The following is a 16,290-nucleotide window of genomic DNA, read 5'->3' as shown; positions in this document are numbered from 1 at the left end:
GAGTTGTATTTATGTGATAATATGATACTCATCAAATTGCTATAAATTTTTGTTCATTTAACAAATAATCATAATTTGCCATACCCATGTGTTTAGCATGCTTGCTAGTGTGCCAAGTGCTGCTGCCTAAATGTTTTTCCCCCAATATGTTTTTTCTATCTATTAGAATAAATAAGATCCAAACACAAACCCTTGCCAGATTAGATAGAAATTGATATATGTTAGAATGGAAAGGAATGGAGGAAACAAAAACTTTATCCCATATAGGTAAAAAGTAAAACATTAAGAGAAAAAGAAGGGACATTTGAGTCAGGCTGGAAAGATGATGAGCCAATGACTTTCGTACATTTGGAGACCATAAGAAGGACATTCAATATTATGAAAAGAACAAGAAAAACAAAACAAAACAAAAACAAAAACATGGAGGCAAGGAAACTCAGGGACACCAGAAAATTAAGTAAATTTTTGCTTAATTTTGTTTGTGTTTGCTTTCTTTTTGTGAGTGGCAGTGTTATATTTTAGTTAACTTCAGGGTATTTGGTAAGTCTGGCTAGGAGTTTATCAACTTTATTAACTTTTTCAAAGAACTAGCTCCTGGTTTCATTGATCTGTTCTATTGTGTTATTTAAGTTTCTATATCATTAATTTCTGCTCTCACAAATGAGAGAGGAGAAGTAACAACTATTACCAAGAAATACAAACAATTGTAAGAGAATACTGTGAAAAACTATATGCCAACAAAGTGGACAACCTGGAAGAAATGGATAAATTCTTAGAAACATAAACTACCAAAACTGAAACAGGAAGAAATAAAAACCTTGAACAGATGGATAACCAGCAAATAAATTAAATCAGTAATTTTTAAAAAACCCCAAAAACAAAAGTCTAGGGCCAGGTGGCTTCAAAGGTGAATTTTACCAAACATTAAATGTTTTCTTAAAGGAAGGGTTAATACCTGTTCTTCTTAAACTATTCCAAAGAATAGAAAAGGAAGAAAAACTTCCAAATTCATTCTATGAAGCCAATATTACTCTATACCAAAACCAGATAAAGTCTCATTTTGGTATAGAGTACAAAAGAGAACTATAGGCCAATATCCTTGATAAACATGGATGCAAAAATTCCCAATAAAATAGTAGCAAACCTACTTTAACAGTATATTTAAAGAATCATTCACCATGATCAAGTGGTTCAATATTTGCAAATCAATTAATGTAACATACCACATTAATACAGGAAATTATAATAACCATAAGATTTTTTCAATAGGTGCAGAAAAAGCATTTAACAAAGTAGAACATCCATTCATGATGAAAACCTGCAACAAAGGAAGAATTATAGGGAATACACCTCAATATAATAAAGGCCATTTATGAAAAACCCACAGCTAATATCATCCTAAATGGAGAAAAAAATGAGAGCTTTTTCCCTATGGTCAAAACATGGGGAATAAGACATGGATGCTCAGTTTCACCATTGATTTAACATAGAGTTGGAAATCCAATGAATTTGGTAAAGTCACAGAATAAAAAAATCAATGTACAGAAATCTGTGGCATTTCTATACACCAACAATGAAGTAGCAGAAAGAGAAATCAAGGAATCAATTCCATTTAAATTGCACCAAAATCCATAAGATACCTAAGAATAAACCCAGGCCAAGAAGTGAAAGCCTGTACTCTGTAAACTATAAATAATAATGAGAGAAATTGAAGACGACACAAAGAAGTAGAAAAACATCCCATGCTCATGGATTGGAAGAATAAATATTGTTTAAATGTCTATATTAATAAAAGCAATCTAATCATTTAATGCAATCCTTATCAAACTACCAGTAGCATTTTTGAGAGAGCTAGAACAAACAAGTCTTATAATGTGTATGGAACCACAAAAGACCCCCCAAAGCCAAAGAAACCTTGAAAAAGAAAAGAAAAGCTGGAGGCTCACAATTCCAGACTTCAAGTTATAGTACAAAGCTGTAGTGATCAAAACAGTATGGTACTAGCACAAAAATAGATATACGGGTCAATAGAACAGAATAGAAAATCCAAACATGAACCCATAACTATATAGCCAATTAATTTTCAACAAAGCAGGAAAGAATATCTAATGGAAAAAAAGATGGTCTCTTCAACAAATGGGGTTGGAAAAACTGCACAGCAACATGCAGAAGAACAAAACCGGACCACTTTCTTACACTATACATAAAAATAAACTCTAAGTGGATTAAAGACCTAAATGTGAGAGAAAACCATTAACATCCTAGAGGAGGACACAGGCAATAACTTTGTTGACATTGGCCATAACAACGTCTTTCTAGATATGTCTCCTGAGGCAAGGGAAACAAAAGCAAAAATAAACTATTGGGAACACATCAAAATAAAAAGCTCCTTCTCAGTGAAGGAAGCAATCAACAGAATTAAAAGACAGCTTATGGAATGGGAGAAGATATTTGTAAATGATGTAGATGATAAAGGGTTCATATCTAAAATATATAAAGAACTTATAAAACTCAAGTCCCCCCAAAATGAATAATCCAATTAAAAAATGGACAGAAGACATGAGCAAACATTTTTCCAAAGAATACATACAGATGGCCAACAGACACATGAAAAGATGGTCAACATCACTCATCATCAGGAAAATACTAATTAAATATCACCTTATACCTGTCAGAATGACTAAAATTAACAATTCAAGAAACAGATGAGGAAAGGATGGGGAGAAAGGGAATACCCTGCACTGTTGGTGGGAATGCAAACTGGTGCAGTCACTCTGGGAAACAGTATGGAGATTCCTCAAAAAGTTAAAAATAGGGGCACTTAGGTGGCTATGTTGGTTAAGCATTTGCCTTCAGTTCAGGTTGTGATCTGAGGGTCCTGGGATAGAGCTCTGCATTGGGATCTTGGCTCAGTGGAAGCCTATTTCTCCCTCTCCCTCTGCCCCTCCACACCATTCATGTCCTCTCTCTCTCTCTTCCTCTCTCTCACTCCCAAATAAATAAATAAAACCTTTTAAGAAAAAAGCTAAAAATAGAACTATCCTATGATCTAGCAATTGCAGTAGTAGGTATTTACCCAAAGAATACAATGCAATGTTTATAGCAGCATTATCTATAGTAGCCAAATTATGGAAACAGCCTAATTGTCCATTGACTGATGAATGGATAAGGAAGCAATTGTATATATAAACAATGGAATATTACTCAGCCATAAAGAAGAATGAAATCTTGCCATTTGCAATGACATACGGAGATAGAGAGCATTATGCTATGCAAAATAAGCCAGTCAATGAAAGACAAATACCATATGATTTTATTCATATGTGGAATTTAAGAAACAGAACAAATGAGCAAATGGGAAAAAAAAGAGAGGGAGACAAACCAATAAATGAATTCTTAAGAGTTGAGAACACACTTTTAGGTACCAGAGGGGAGGCCGGAGGATGGGTTAAATAGGTGATGGGGATAAAGGAGAGCACCTGTGTTGAGCACAGGCTATTGTATGGAAGTGTTGAATCACTAAATTATACACCTGAAACTAATACTATACTGTATGTTAACTAACTGGAATTTAAATGAAAACTTAAGGGGTGCCTGGGTGGCTCAGTGGGTTAAGCTGCTGCCTTTGGCTCAGGTCATGATCTCAGGGTCCTGGGATCGAGTCCCGCATCGGGCTCTCTGCTCAGCAGGGAGCCTGCTTCCTCCTCTCTCTCTCTCTGCCTGCCTCTCTGTCTACTTGTGATCTCTGTCTGTCAAATAAATAAATAAAATCTTTAAAAAATAAATAAAAAATAAATGAAAACTTAAAAATAAAAAAGCCCAGCATGACATTGAATTAAATATGAGCATAATATCTCCATGTGGATGTAAAAAATAAAGAATAAAAATGAAACAAAATTAAAAAAATAAAAACAATTTAAAAATGGAAAAAAAATACTATACTTAAAAAAGTCAAAATCTTGTAAATTCTCAGACTGCAGAAAACATGCAGCAGGCTGAATTTGTCTTGTAGGCTATACTCTATGACTCCTGTACTAGACTGAAAGAAACTACTTTCCTTGCCCCTGGTTACCTGTAATGAAAAATGCTAGAAGAAAATTTTCTAACCCCTTATTGAAAGTTCTTTGTACTACATTATTTTTTGTCTCTGTAAACTAGAGATAACACTATCATTAAGTGGTCTTATTATTATAAACATAAAATATTCAAGAAGACAGTACTAAAATGCATCTTGACATTCTTGAGTTAAAGATTAAATGAAAATCATTTTCTCACAATAAAGATGGAAATATGAATCTTAATATAAAACTATTATGGTTACATAGGTGCTTTCCTGTAACTGAGGGATAACTTGATGTTGAATACATAAGATAGTTTATAATATGATCTTATGTCCACACAGAGATAGATTTTTAATCAGAGAAATCACCAGTCCTTCAACTTTAATGCTTTAAGTACAATTTTCAATTAGCAATAATACTCTATAAGTGTCCAATCAAATTGCAGTTAAATCTTTATTTTAAACAGTATGTGTGATGGAATGTCCAGTAGGTAAGATGTAATATTTATACAGTTTGAAGATTTGTGCTAGAGAAAAGAAAAAACTTTGCTCAGAAAAGCAAATTTTGTTTTATGACTAATTTGTGTTAGGCATATGTCATGCTTACTGCTAATTAACACTTACTAAATCAGAAGTATAACAAGTGGGTTTCTATAATTCTATTACATATTTACATATTTATATATTTATCTGCATTATACACTTTTATATAGTTATATATTTATGCTATATTTATTTATATTTTCAATATACAAATAGACTTGAACATAAAGGTAAAGAGGCCTATAGTTAATTATTTGCTACAATTTGTCCTGTCTACAAACTATGTCAGGCAAGGAACAGTTATTGTTTTGTAGTAATATGCAGTAAAATGGAAAATGAATTGGTTTTACAAGCATATACTAAAAGAAAGATCTTGCATATCAATGTTAAGTAAATATACTGATGAAATCATAATTCAATACTATGTTTGGGAAAGAAGTTTAGAAATCATCTAGTATAACCTAATATCCAAGTGAATTCTTACTTTTTCTTTTTCTTTTCTTTTTTTTTTTTTTGGCAAATTCTGTTTTTTATAGCCTAAAACAAAGTAATTTACTGAAAAGCATATTCTGTAGTCCATATTACATACTGGCTATTATGTTCTGGAAAACAGTAAAACAACCCTACTCTTCTCATATCAGTATTTCCTCCAGCTCCATAGTTAATACCTGGTAATGTTGAAGAAGTAACAAAAGAATAAAAAGTATCCATTATATCTTTATTAATCACAATCTCAGGAGATGATGTAAAACCCATGCAGTATTAAAATTTTGATCAATATTGTGTCGTAGCAAGATTGTATACAGGGAATGGAGAAATCCAGATTCTGGGAGTGCTTTGTAGTTTCATTAGCTATGTAAGTCCCATCACACCCACTTGATGAGTCATCCATAAATTTTGATGAGTCTTAAACTCTCTAAACATTAATTTTTTATCTGTGAAAAGATGACATGAGATTAGAGAATCTTTATGAAACTTTTCAGCTCAGAATTCCCAGGGATGTAGATCTGACTTAAAATTCATGAGCAAGTTTCTAATGAAAAAAGCTCTCAGTTTTAATGGAGTATCTTGTATTTGTATTCTGTATGAACTTGTAGACAAAAGCTGAACTTAGGTATCTGCTCTTCTTGCATCAACCTGATTAAGTCCCTATGGTCTTACCCAAATAGATAAATAAGTGTGTGTAACCATGTAAAAATGTTTCTGACCATGATTCATCCAAAGGTTATCTCACGTTATTCCCATGTCTGAAGGGCTTATTGACAATTTAGGTAAAGGAATTGTGTTTGGGAACATCTAGATACATCATTTTATTATAAATATTTCTGTTAACATAAGCCCTAAATTGTATAGTATTGCATATAAGACTATATGTATAGTATTGCATATAACTATTATTCAAATCTAGGATTCTTTATTTCTGTACCCCAGAAACCATTATAATACATAATGCTTCATTGGTGCTTTAGACACCACCACTATCTACTATATCTCTGACTCTTTACAACTGAATCTAATTTTCTCTCATGATTTTGAAATTGCAATTATATTCTTAAATAAGACTTTTAATCAACTTAACCATATATCATGATTAATGGGATAAGCATAGAATCAAGATTTATATAAGAAAACCATGAAAGTCTTGAAATTCCAATAATAAGTTAAATGTCAGCTACATGCTAAATTAGAATAGATTTACATAGTGCTTATTTTTCAGAATATAGGCATTTGAATGGAGCCCAATACACAAAACCTTATTTTCATAAAAGTATCACTTCTCTCTATTCATATTTTGTTACTCTCTGAAAATATGTATTTTATTCCTCATGTCTAAATAGAAATATTGATAAGAAAAAATTTGAAATCTTACAGGAAGCTTTATTTCCCAAAAGACTGGAACTGATCAAAAGCATTCCAGAAACTACCTAGACTACCATGATTTTACTTGAAATATTATCAAGTTTTCAATCATTTGCCTAGACAATGCTGAGTATTATTCTAATAAGGTCACAATTTTCTTGATTGAAATAATGTCATTTGTGATATTTAAAAGGGGATATATTTTATTCAGGAGGATATGACTTGCTTTTTCATATCATTTGGTGTCCATTATAATCAGACTCACTGGTGCCACCATTTATAAAATATTTATAAACCTAAAAAGCAAATTCAGCAAATTCTGAATGACTACTACAAGAAATTATCATCCAAAAAAATCCAACTGGTTATTAACCCCGTAAATGGGGCTAGAAATAAGATAATGACCCCCCAAAAGATAATATGATTTTTCCAAGATATTTTTCACTAAAAATTTTTATCAGTGGATTATTTACTGAAGAATAACATAGGAGTACATTAAACTGAGGACATTTTGTCATAAAAATCTCATAATTAAAGACAGGAGTTTATGATTAAAATATTTTAATAAAAATTATGTAAGTGCTTCATGATTTCAGGGAATTATACAAAATTATGTAGAAATGTATAGATTGAACATTATTACAATATATGTTAATATATTAACATACATTACATAATACTGGCACAGATTCTAATGTATTGAAACCAATTAGTTATATCAAATAGCCTGGGGAAAATGAAGACAAAAAGCTCTGATTATCATGTGCTTGGGAAACAAGGAGCCTGATACCAGAATAATAGTTTGTCAGTGAAGAAGATGTTACTACATACGTCACCTATCTCAGTGCACAACTAAGGACATGATACATGATGACCATGGGAAGAGCTACTAAAGAAACATGGAATCAGTGTGGAATAAAGGGAAGTTTCTTTTCAAATATTCTTTCATTGTGCAAAACCAAAAGAAGCAGAGAATAAATTAATTTGGAAGTGAGTATTAATACATTTCAATGCCGACTTGTGTGTAGGCTACTATAAAAACATTTAGCAAGTATGAAATATATTTCTCTCTGCAATATTCTTTGATTACATACTTTGGTGGGCAACATTTACTTTGGTTTTCTTGAGAATTTTAGAAACTTTTCAGTAACTAGTGTTGTTACTCTAAATTGTTCACAAATTAAACTACCCATCTGTCTCATTTTCCACGTCCTTAATAAAAGACAAAACACAGCAAAATACACACACAAATAAAAAGTCATGAGTGAACTCCTAAACTAGATATTCATAAGTAATTGAATATATCCTTTCTTGCCTGTTGTTCCTTATGTCACAGAATTTGTAGCTAAAGTCAACCTAAAAATTAGATTTTTTTACACCACCTTTCAATCATTCTTAGCTAAATGTTATGAAGATACAAAAAAGGACAGAAAAATAGCTGGGTAGAGAAAAGGAAGAGACAGATGAATTTTAGTAGAGTCAATGAAAAGGTGTTTTAACTTTCTATTTTTTTTTTAGGAGTTTGCAGGGGAAAAGAGAAATAAGGAAGAACAAAGAAAGGTAGTTAAATATGGCATTCACTGCACCTGCCGATATTAAATTGCAAAGAAATGAATAGGCACTGGGGGAAAAAAATCAACATTATTTGCCTTCATTCTCTACTATTTACCAAAAGCCTGACGATAAAATGAATGAATAAATGCATGAGTTATAAAATGAATTAAGAAATACATTTTAAGTAATTTTAAATTAATTTATTTATTTTCATTTTTGTTTCTTGATGAATTTTTTTTTTAAATTTTTATTAAGTACTTTTTAAAATAATAAGTAACTACTGAAGTCTTTAAGATAGTTGTAAAATGTTCCAGGGAATTTGTTCCCTTCCTTCCTCTCCAGCCTGGACTTTTATGTTCCCTATTTGGTTGTTACACTCTAGTCACAATGGCTATCCTCAAACCAGCCAAGCAACTCTTCAGCAAATCTGGAATTCACATACCATTTGGCCCTGAAGTTTCTCCTTAGTCATATATACAAAAGAACTCTTACATATGATCAGTGATAGGCAGAATTCTAAAACGATCCCCAGGAATTCTCACCTCTCCCCTAATGTGTATGCCTGTATAATCCTGAGACCTGTGAATTAGATGGAGTCACTACTTTGATTATGTTATGCTTTTGGCAAGATTGATTTTAAATAATCTGGGTGGGTTGGACCTAATCATCTGAGCCTTCTAAAACAGAGTTATTTCCAATTGGCCAAAAAAGAAGAAGTCAGAGAGTCTCTTCAGCTGCCCTGAAAGAAAGCAAACACAGGTATTATGAACTGTTCGAGGCAGCCTCGAGGAGCTGCCTTCAGGATTCTGGTTGAGGGTCTGTAAGAAGCTGTGGATTTCGGCTCTAAAACCGCACAGAAATGAATTTTGCCAACAACCAGTGAGGATGAAAAAGAACCCAGAGTCCCAGAGAACTGCAACCCTTGTCCACATTTTGACCTTAGCCCAGAGAGACCTTGGGGAGAAAATCCAGCCTTGCAGAGCCTACAGAAACTGCAAGAAGATAAATTTGTGTTGCTGTCATGCTTGTAAGGCAATCTGTTATGCAACATAGAAAATAAGGGAGAGATGAGAGAACTTCATGAAAGCATTAAAGATAATCAAGATATCGCAGGAGGAAGGAAAAGCAAAATATAGAGGTTACCATTGAGTTCTATGTAGAAATTAGGAATATCAGACTACAATTTCATGAAGAAATATAGATCATAACATAAAGTGCAAAGTGGGAATAAAAAGTAAAAGAATGATATGCTGGTGTCTGTAATACAAAATAAAATATGATTATGTAAATTGAGAAGATGTGCTTATAAAATGTCAATAAATATTTTAAAATACAACATATAAACAAATAAACATTAAGCCCATTAGAACATTTTCATACAATCTGGAGTTTTGGACTTGGGAATCCAAGTAAAGAATCAATAAAACAAGAGAGGGGCTTTTGGAGGATCAGTATTAACAATGTGCTATAAACTGAAAGATTATGATTAACTCAGCTTCCAACACATGAAGTGGGGGAAAGAGAGTGAAAAGTCCTACCAGTTCATTCCTTCCCTAGGACTTTTAACAATACTCTTGCCTTTCTGAAAAACTCCGACTTGTTCCTAAGGACTTACTTAAATATCACCTTCCCATAGAGGCTTTCCTGTATGTTTTACTTAAAGTTGCATCCCTATGCAAATATGAGTCTGACAGCATATTACATGTTTCTTTTAAAACACAAAACACACTTGTAATAACTTTGTTGAATGTGTTACGTGTTTTGTGTTTTCATTCTTTAGTAACTTCCATGAGGGACAAGATTTCTTTTGCTTAGTACTAAACTTCCTCTGCTTATCAATCGTAGTGCTTGAAAAATAGGTTTTGAATGAATTAATGATTCAAGGAATGAATTACTGTGGGTGGAATGAATCAAATTAGTCTTTACTTCCCCTTTTCAGAAGGAAGTGATTTTTGAGCCTCAAAAAGTGAATATGTGGAAGTGATTCTCATATCCCTCCTATGCTCTTATGTACTTTAACTCAGTAAAACCTTCATCTGACTGACAAACCAGAGTTTTGAACCTAAAGATCTAAAGTTATAGTTAATAGGGGCCATTAACCCACTGACACCCAGATGAAGTAATGTTTTGGATCACTGTCTTTTTTCTATGATGGCAATGATTTTTGGACCTAAAAAGGACTATTTCAGGTAATTGTGTCTAAAATTTAAAATATATTTCCATGAATATATGTTTCTAAACTTGTCTCTTTTTTCTTTTGTTTTCTAGTTCTTTACAATGGTCCTCCCTCCTCTGATTGAACAGTTTCCTCATAGGTATTTATATTCTTTCTGTCTGGGCTTTATAAGAGTTCTGACAATTCTAGAAAATGCATTTCCTCTGGAAATGATGATTGAATAAAAACTGAAAGGATGTCTACCATATATGGTTGTTTCTATTTAAAAGCTCTGTTATAGGGGCGCCTGGGTGGCTCAGTGGGTTAAGCCGCTGCCTTCGGCTCAGGTCATGATCTCAGAGTCCTGGGATCGAGCCCCGCATCGGGCTCTCTGCTCAGCAGGGAGCCTGCTTCCTCCTCTCTCTCTGCCTGCCTCTCTGCCTGCTTGTGATCTCTCTGTCAAATAAATAAATAAAATCTTTAAAAAAAAAAAAAAAAGCTCTGTTATAGTCTACATTGGAAAAAAAAATCACTTGTACAGTTGATCAGTCCATTATCTACTGCACCAGAAATATTTTCAGTAATATATATATTTTCTTATTGTCACAGTTATAATTGTACAGGTACTTCTTCCCCCAAAATCAATTAAATAATGTTTCAGATTAAGTAAAATAAAAGAAATAAAATCTGGGTTGTTACCTGGCTTCAGAAAAAATAAACATTTATTTTATTTCCTAGTAAGGAACTTGGATACAAAGAATGTTAGTATGAGAACAATGAGAAAAATTTCTCAATGGAATTACTTTACTTTTTTTCTTGTAAAAAGTGATTGATGACAGAAGTACGATCAAATTTATGACATAGCATAGCTCCCAATTTTAAATGCTAAGGCATAAGGAATTCCCTTTTATAAGATGTTTGTCTTTTTTTCTCAGTAAATCAGAGAAAGCAAACTAAAAAAAATAGAACAATCCTCAAAAAAGCAAACAGATGTGTTGAGAACACCCAGTATTCTATATTGTATTTTAAAACACCTTAGAGTACTTTAGAGCATCCTATATTTCTACCATTTTATAGAGATTTCAAAATGCTTACAAAAACATACTAACAAAGATGAAATTTTTTTTTTAATTGAGACCCTAATAAGGAAGGGAACTGTTACTTAGTAACTATTCTGCTAAGTACTCTGTGTTCTGTGTCAATTAATATCACAACAACTTTCCCCTAGTAGACATCCTCACCCCATTTTACCAGTGAAGAAAATGAAGCCCAAATTATTTAATTTGTTGAAGTTAAATGAAGCTAGAAAGTTTTCAGGCCACCATTCAACCAAAAAGTAGTGTTTCCTTCCCTCATCTCTGTTGTTCATATCTTAGTCTCCTCTGCTATCATGCATTCAGTTAACAGATGTTTATTGAGTAGCTGCTGTGTTTAATATCCTGTTCTGGTCAACAGAGTCGCAGAGGTAGTGAAGGAGTCTGTTTATAAGTCCACTTTCTGTCTCTTTAAATTGCATATGAACATAATTGTCTCCTACTTTTGAGTTAAATAGTTTTCCTTCATTAAATATCATGCTCCCTCAAATTTGGTCCCTCTTCTGAGCAAATGCGGTCTACATGTAGTCAGAAAAGGATAAACAGGTATGTAATACTAGTTTTTTTCTTACTATATATATTTTTTATTCACTCTTTAAAATAAATCAGATGGTTGTCATTAAAATACCTAACTCTCCCACACTTATGGGGCAAATGTGGACCATTAAACACGTCTCTAATTTTGGGTTTATGGGTAGCCACAAATTATACAACAATCTCTCTCTACTGCTGGGGATGTTAAAATATGTATCAGAAGGCAGCTGGGTAAGGGCATTTAGATTGCAAATTGATATGGTTTTGTCACTGCTCAAATTGCTTTGAAGTTTTAAATGAAATGGAAAAATAAGAAGAACCAGTTCACCCTTAATAAAACAATAGTTAGGGGCGCCTGGGTGGCTCAGTGGGTTAAGCCTCTGCCTTCGGCTCAGGTATGATCTCAGGGTCCTGGGATCGAGCCCCGCATCGGGCTCTCTGCTCAGCAGGGAGCCTGCTTCTCCCCCTCTCTCTCTGCCTGCCTCTCTGCCTGCTTGTGATCTCTCTCTCTCTCCGTCAAATAAATAAATAAATCTTTAAAAATAAATAATAAAACAATAGTTAAAAGCCTACTGTATCTACAAGATACAACTGTGCCTTCCATTTCTCTATAAATTGAAGAGATGCATCTTAGTTCAGTATACAGCCCAAAATAAGTGCGAGCCAATTATCTGATTTCAAAAATGGTCCTAGGTCAATTATCTGATGTTTTTAAGTTGGGATTCTCATTCATGCATGAAAAATAAATTTTCCATCTGGGAATTTGATAAGAAATCTTTGTATTAGGGGGGATCTGGGTGGCTCAGTCGCTAAGCATCTGCCTTTGGCTCAGGTCATGATCCCAGTGTCCTGGGATAGAGCCCCATGCTGGCTTCACTATTTGGCGGGAAGCCTGCTTTCCCTCTCCAAACCCACCCTTGTGTTCTTGCTCTCACAGTCTCTCTCTCTCGGTCAAATAAATAAAATCTTAAAGAAGAAAAAAAAAAAAAACAAAGAAATCTGTGTATTATAAACTCAAAACCAGATGTATATAAAATATATATTTTGTTCTGAATCTAATTAGCCATGGCTTAAATGAAAAGTAAATCCAGACAAACTTCATTACTTCTCAAATTATATTTTGAACCATTAGCTTATTTCATTTTCAGTGAGTTAACTCTAAGGAAAAATACTGCAACTGAAGATAAGCAACTTATTTTCTACATATAAAATTATTAGATATTTTTGGCATACATCAAAGATGTTTGTTTTTCTTGTCATTATCATTTTGATTGACAGATCCTTTAACACATTACAGTGCCAAAACCAAATAAAACTGTAGCTACATAAAGGAACGCTATAAAAGTGCCAAAATATTTTTTAAATGAGAAATAAAATAAATTTCATAATTATTATGGCAACCACTTCATAACATTAAAATATTCAGCCACAGTTAGAAAGCCAAGCTTTTACGATTTCCCCAATATCTCTCTTACTATTGAAATTGATAAGAATCTGTTAAAGTTCTCCGGATGAGCTAATTATAAAAGGCAAAGGAGGAATTTATAAATGTAGGACTTGACCTGCTCATTGGGCTATTGAGCCCTATTAATTGCTATGGGCTTATTATGGCCAATAAGCCCATAGCAATTAATATCAGAGTTTGTGTTTCCTCAATTTATGACCAATCAACACCTCATATATAAACCTTCAAGCTGCTGGTACATTTACTCATATTTTAAAAAGCAATGTCTTTGTTCTTATATTGATTTTTTGCTATTTTTTGTAGTTATTTGTTTAGTGCCTTATTTTCCAAAGCATTTGAGCCAATACCTTAATGCAGGCATGTGTATGTGATTAAAATATATCTCTACCAAAATTAGTCTGAGACATGCCTATGGCAAACCTCCCTAAGAATCTCTGAATGTTCCAGATCTCTTAGATCCTATTGATCCATATTATTAAATATATATATATTTAAAGATTTTATTTATTTGACAGACAGAGATCACAAGTAGGCTGAGAGGCAGGCAGAGCGAGAGAGGAGGAAGCAGGCTCCCCGCTGAGCAGATAGCCCTATGCGGGGCTCGATTCCGGGCTCGGTCCCAGGACCCTGGGATTATGACCTGAGCTGAAGGCAGAGGCTTTAACCCACTGAGCCACCCAGGCGCCCCTATTAAATATATTTTTAAAGGTAACTTCACCCACATTTCCCCTAAGCTTCTATATCTATTAACCCCAAGTTTGGTTTCACAGATATGTAAAGACAGATTCACATCAGCAATAATTACATCATAGCTCTTAGCATTGTTTGTGTGTGTGCACGCATGTGCGATGTGTTTAGAAATAAACAGTAATTGCTGTTGAACTATATTTTAAGAACAAAACAAAAAGTGAGATATAGTGGCAAAACTTTTAAGTAACGCCTGATGATTCTTTATTAAGTGTCAAACTAATTTTATGTGATGATTTTGGTGATGGTGATTGTGGTAGTAGTAGTAGTACTAACAGTAATAGTTTAGTGATTTTGTGTAGAATAAAAGATTAAAGTTAAAGGAGAATGAAGAAAAGAAGGATTGGAGAATAAGAAAAAGGGAAGAAGGGGAAGATAGAGAAAAAGAGGAATGAAAACCAATTAAAATAATGTAACAGCAATGAATATCTTCCTTAGTAACAATTATTAGCCACTTAAAAAAAAGAGTATGTACACACATTATTAGAATGTTACCATTTAAATAATTAAACGTGTATGTATATAAAATTCATTCACTTAAATTCAAGTTAATATTAGCCCATGTTATATCAGTTGATTAAATTTTGTTTCTTTTAACTGAATATTTAAAAATAAAATGTATTGTATTAACTTTATCACATTTTTATTACTATATTTGACTTGGCCAACTAGCTCATCCATTTCAAGTCCCTCATTTAACAAAGGGAGATGGAGATTTTTAAAATTCACTGCGTGGGACGCTGGCACTGCTCCGCCCATATCTACCAGGATTCTCTCACCATTTCCGGATCATCTTCGGTGTGCTTTTCTGACCAAGGGTCTCACCTACTATTCCTCTTCTGAGCAGCAGGTAGCTAGAAGAGTCTGGGAGGTAAGTTGCTCTAGAGCCTGAGTCCTTCGTGTTAGGGCAGAACAAACTCTGAGGCAAAACTTACCTTGCAGAGGAGCCCGGGTGTTGGAGTGTGGTATCTTGTCTGTACACGGTTGCCACTGCTTCCAAGTCCTCCTTCCTCTTTCCCCCTTCCCCTGACTGCAACCTCTCAGAAGCACTTTCTTAGCAAATGACCACCACACACGTTTTTGTCTCAGGTCTCCTCTAGGGAACCTGACTTAAAACAACTGTGAAACAATTATACAAATTGAGAAATTAAGTTTTGGATTTTTTGTGAATATCAGAATTTAGAAATTGTAGTACTAAGACCAGAAAATACTTAAAATGAGCATATGTAAAAGCCCAAACTGAATTAACAGTTTTTCCTGCTGGTATTGGCCTGGGTGTTTTGGAGGTGAGTGTAGTCACAATGGTTCAAAGATAGAGAAGAGGTTGTTAGTTTTTGTTATTACTGCAAAATACAAATCCTGAAAATTATAGGTATCACAAAAGTTCGTGGTGCTTACGATATCATATGGCATCAACAAATTTAATTACTATTATACAAAGATGAACTAAAGTATTTTAAGTATTTAAGAAAATTATGTACTATATATGTATGTATAATAGAAATGACTAGATCTGTGTTCATATCATTCTGTGTGCCATAATGTTCACATCTAACTTTATTATATATATATATATATATATATATATATATATATATATATATATTTTAGTTTATGGACTTCATTTTCTCATTATGGCTTTTCTATATCCTTTCTTAAAAAAAAAAAAAATCCAAGCTTTGCGCAGTGGCAGTATCGTAGCCAATGAGGATTATCCGAGGCGCGATTATTGCTAATTGAAAAAAAAAATCCAGTATAGTCAACATCAGTGTTATGTGAGTTTTAAGTTGTGGTTTTGATTTGCATTTCCCTGATGGTAAGCAATAATGATGAACATCTTTTCATGTTTCTCTTGACCATCTATATGTTGGAGAAATATCTGTTCATGTCTTCTGCCCATTTTTTTTTTTAAACTGGATTATTTATTTATTTATTTTTGGTGTTGTGTTTTTTAAGTTCTTTCTATATTTTGTATACTAACCCTTTATTGGATGGGTCATTTGCAAATACCTTCTCCCATTTAGTAAGTCATCTTTCAGTTTTGTTGTTTCCTTTGTTGTGCAGAAGCTTTTTTTTTTTTTTTTTTAAAGATTTTATTTATTTACTTGAGAGAGAGAGAGGGAGAGAGACCATGAGCAGGGGTGGGAGTTGCAGAGGGAGAGGGAGAAGCATGCTCCACACTGAGCAAGGACTCCAATGCAGAATTCAATACCAGGACCCTGGGATTATGACCTAAATCAAAGGCAGACACTTAACCAACTGAGCCACCCAGGTGCCC

At 33.4% G+C, this 16,290-nt stretch overlaps 1 non-coding gene across 1 annotated transcript; it reads left to right on the top strand.

Annotated features, from left to right (window-relative positions):
* The first annotated feature begins 15,687 nt into the window (after positions 1-15,687).
* LOC125089391 (U4 spliceosomal RNA) lies at positions 15,688-15,831 on the top strand. The gene has a single exon (XR_007123936.1). It is a non-coding gene; the product is annotated as a U4 spliceosomal RNA (small nuclear RNA).
* Positions 15,832-16,290: the final 459 nt, after the last annotated feature.

The sequence above is a fragment of the Lutra lutra genome, chromosome 1 (genome assembly GCF_902655055.1).
Source record: "Lutra lutra chromosome 1, mLutLut1.2, whole genome shotgun sequence".
Taxonomy (NCBI): domain Eukaryota; kingdom Metazoa; phylum Chordata; class Mammalia; order Carnivora; family Mustelidae; genus Lutra; species Lutra lutra.
The sequence above is the reverse complement of the archived record's forward strand: the minus strand, read 5'-3'. Positions and strand labels throughout refer to the sequence as shown.